We start from the raw sequence: 4,883 nt of genomic DNA on the forward strand, positions 1-4,883 counted from the left end.
ATACAAGAAACTACTTGGCATGGTATCAAGGTATGCTTTAAGCAAGATTGCTACTAATTTTAAGTGTGTACATTATGTTGGCAAAAATCCTTCTTGTTGTGGATATATAATGAGAACTAATCACAGTCTTCCATGTGCATGTGAAGTAGCTAAATATGTTGTTGATATCATACCACTTGACACAATCTATATGTTTTGGCAGAGGCTAAGTTTTATAGATCAAAGTTTATCTGAGTCCAAAGTTAGCATAACCGAAGAAATGAAAATCATATCCTAGCGGTTTAAAGAGCTTGATGTATGTGGGAAATTTCCTACCTTGATGTAAATTCTATGTGTGCTCCCCCATAAAAGGTGAAAACAAAAGGTGCTCAAAAGAAACCAATGACCAAACATCAAAGATCAACAAAGTGTGATCCATCTTACTAGGAGTATGTGGATGCATTACATTCTATGTAAAATAGCAATTCTTCAGTCAAACGGGCTGCATCATCACCTGAACAACCAAAACCAAGAAGGAACATGCCCATGTTGGATCAATTTCATCCATGCATGCATGATTTCATTGAAAACATTATCGATGTCAAACCTAATGGTAATTATGGATATCGTACAATTGTTGCCTTATTAGGTACGAGTGAAGATTCATGGTCTTTGGTTCGTAACCATTTGCTTAAAGAACTTGCAAAATGGTCTAATGAGTATATCAACTCGCTTGGTGACATAGATAGATATGAGGAGTTAAAGCAATCGCTACTTGTTGATGAATTATCCATAGTATGCAAGTTTTTTGTTATGTTGTAATGGGTTAATTTAGCTTTAAGTCAAATGTAATTAAAATTGTTATGTGCAAGTTACCATGGATAAGTGGGTGCCACATGATGAACATATTCCGTCAAAATTGATGTATCATGGGGTTCGCTTGGAAAACCTTGGGCATCAGCACATGCATCATCAGTAATTGCCTCCTGAGACTGCTCATGAACCTCATCAGCTGCATGATGCATATGCTCAACATCCTCAGCAACAAGTGTAACTACCCGATGTCTATGTGCAAATGCTATTGGCCTTCGTCGCTGGGGCTTCATCCATATCACCACAAACTTGTGTCCCAAGAAATCATCATTTAAGTAGTAGTAACAATTAATGTCATTGTTCAAATAATAGTTGACTTTCATAAACTAACTAACAAATTGGATAATAAATAAATTTAATTTAGAATATTGGATAAATTAATATTTAATAATTCATAAATAAATATTTAATCATTTTTAATTAACTTTTTAAATACTTTTATATATTAAAAAATCAATATAGAAATTCTTTTTAAAAATTTATAAACTTCAGATCACTAATTCTAGTAAACTTAAATATATGATCAAAATTTGAGTACAATTTTGTTTTTTTATTTCTAATAAATGACTATTTTTTTTATAAATTAGTATTTGAATACTTTTAAATATTTATAAACAAATGAAGAAATTTTAATTTTATAATTCTAAATACTATTTATATAAATATTTAATACTATTAGTGTAATACTATTTATATGACTATATCAATAAAAAAATTTGTCATTTACAAATTTATATTTTCTTGTTAAACTAATTTATACAATATATACCTATAAAATTTTTGAACTAATGATATTTAATGATTTTATAAATAACTATTTTAAATATCAAATATAATTAAATTCCTTATATTTTAAAAATAAATAAATAAAAATAATATTTATACATTCTTTTTTAATAAAAAAATTCTTAAATTATTTACTTATTGAATAAATTAATTATTAAAAATAAACTTTAAAAAAAATTCAATTAATTAAATTAAAACACATTAAAAATATAAAACAATATTTATTTATAAATTAATTAATTTTTTAATAAGAAAAATTATTCTTATTTTATTAATTAATAAATTAAAAAAAATTATATGGATTAGAAATCCGTATAATTCATATGGATTGACAATTCGTATGTATTATACGGATTAGCAATCCGTATGAATTATACGGATTGACAATTCGTATAGTTCTTATGGATTGACAATTCATATAATCTATACGGATTGTGAATTCATATGGATTATAATACGGATTTGCAGTCCGTATGGATTATAAGGAATATTAATCCGTATAATCCAGACAATTTGATAATTCATATGCATTATACATAGTTCAAATTCGTATAAATGTCAAATTCGTATGCAGTTTTGTCAGATGCACTAAGGAAAACCTGGTGTTGGTTCATTAGAGTGCATATGTTAGGTGTTGGTTAATGGGTTAGAGTTTTAGGTACACCCAAATTAGTTTACATTGTAATTATAATGCAATGTAATTAAAAGAAACAAACCCTTTGCCTTGTTCAAGAAAAAAACCTTCACTTAAAAGAAACAAACACGATGTAATTTTATAGTCTGTAATTATATCGCAAATTTAGTGTCTTTCCACTTTCCTCTTTCTGGAACAAACCCTTCGCTTAAATCTTTTGATTCACAGACAAAACTTTAAAAGAAAGAATTAAATTCACATGCAACTTTAGCATAAAATAAATAAATTCAAGTAACATGCAAATAATTTAATTAATTAAAAAAACAGTAATAAATATTTAAATAAAAACTACAGACAACTTAGATACAGACAACCAGTATTTAATTTAATTTTAAAGTAGACAATGATATATATGATTTGTACTTTTTTTCTACTTAACCATTATTATGAAATACTCATTTATTTATTTTCCATCATTTCCTTAATTTCTCAATTAATCACCAATTACATTTAATTACACAAGTCACACCTTTTTTATTTTAAACAAATTAAACTCAACTAAATCAAAAGCAAATCGCTTAAGTACGTACCTAATTGGTATAATTTCATGGGTGTTACAAACTCTGAAGATTGTTTGAAAGAATACTTGGATAGTGCCTATAGAGGCCTAAAAAATATTGGGGTGAAACACAAAGAGACTTTATGAAAGAATAGTTAAAAATAACTCATAGAGGCTTAGAGAATACCAATTGTTATAGGAGCATATGGAGGGTTTGAAAAAGAAACAATACTGAGTACTTGATCTTGGTGGAAAGCCTACACTGAACGTAGTCCAGGTTGAGAGATGAACTAATATAATTTTTTGGTATGTTGTTTTTCTACTTGACTGCTTGTTTAATATTTGTTGTTGCATGCTTAAAATATGTTTTTGGAAAAACCATGTTTTAAAAGCTTAATATTGATCTTTGATCAAAATATTTTTATAAAACTATTTTATCATTCAAAAGCAACACCTACTCTTTGCAAGAATAATTATAATCAAAATTTTTATTTAACATATGTGGTTTATGAAGAGTAGGTTTTGAAGCAATGAACAACAAGATTACTAGGAGGATTTTACTAGAAAATATTCTTACATCCACAAGTATTTGTAAAGGAAACATGTTATTCTTGTAAGTCTTTTGATTTTCCAAGCAAAAGTTGAGAAGAAAAATTAGAAATAAAGTGTGCTCGGCGAAAAATAACCAAATCAATTGTTGGATAACTATTCAACCCTCGTTTTAAAGTTCTAGTGACCATTCACTTCACATATATTAGAGTAAAACTAGTTTAATAAGCTGAAGATGTTACGAATACTAATTATTATGGTGGACGATGTCCATTGGCTTTCCATCTCCAAAATTTATTTATCCTTGATGGTCTTAAATATTTGGTAACCTTTGTCCTAAATATTTCTCAACTTAAGTTTATAATTTCATGGCACAAGAAAGAGTGGATCATATGTATTTCTTACTTTACCCATCTTTGCACCCTCTGATAGCACTACAAAGGATTCTACTGCATGAAAATCATGAACATAATAAACTGCATTCCTAAGATGTTTTCAAACACACACTTAACTTTTGATAGAATTGATTTTGATAAATCTAAATTTATAACTTGTTAATACTATTTCAAACACGTAAGGATATATCATTAACATACTCATATATGCATGACCTGATACCTATTTCAACCGAGGCTACAAGTTGAATAATACAAAATACTTAAATTTGTCCATCGATCCAGATTACTCTAATATTGGTAATTTACATGTCAAACATATTTTACTTGATATCAAGGGATGATTTCCAATTAATTTTATATATGTTTTTAATGTCTAGGTAGATTCATTTGCTTGCAACAAATTGAAAGTAGGATTGAAGTAACTTTGAAATCTCTTTAATATTCTGATACATTTTAGTTATAAGATGAGATCTCTCAATTTCACAAACAAATTAATTGCCAAAGTAATCAAATAGGTCCTGTGATTTCATATACCAATTACAACAAGAGATGGGAGACACCCTAATGACACCATTCTCACTCACAAATGATCAGTTGATTTTGCTCTTGTAAGGCTAGAAGCATCAAAGGAAGCAACAGAGTTCTCTGAATTGGTCACCGGAAATTTTTCATGCCCTGACATTTGAAAGATACCATCTTCAGCGGCTATTTGAATGGCACGAACACATCTCCAGCTAGACCTGAATTATTGTCAATCCTGTGAGCCATTGGAGAGGAGCAAATGAGTTAGTCAATGGAAGATCAAAAGTTTCACACATGCAAGTGAACTGAAAGAAAATCCATCTAATTCATTGAACATATCATCTTAAAGAACAAGTACGTACATGTACTTTGGTTTAGGCCATCTTTTAATCCGACAAAGTTGATGAAGTCTAAGCTTGGCATCTATAATAACAGAGGTACCATCCTCGTTTGTGTAGAAGCTTAGCTTCATATTAGTAGGAGACTTAATATTAGAAGGGACCCAATATCCAAGTTTATGCAGGGCAATCTTGGAGGCTTCCAGATTTGGAAGAGACTACCCAGCAGAGGCAGATGCAACAAT

Source organism: Glycine soja, chromosome 10, assembly GCF_004193775.1.
Source record: "Glycine soja cultivar W05 chromosome 10, ASM419377v2, whole genome shotgun sequence".
Lineage (NCBI taxonomy): Eukaryota > Viridiplantae > Streptophyta > Magnoliopsida > Fabales > Fabaceae > Glycine > Glycine soja.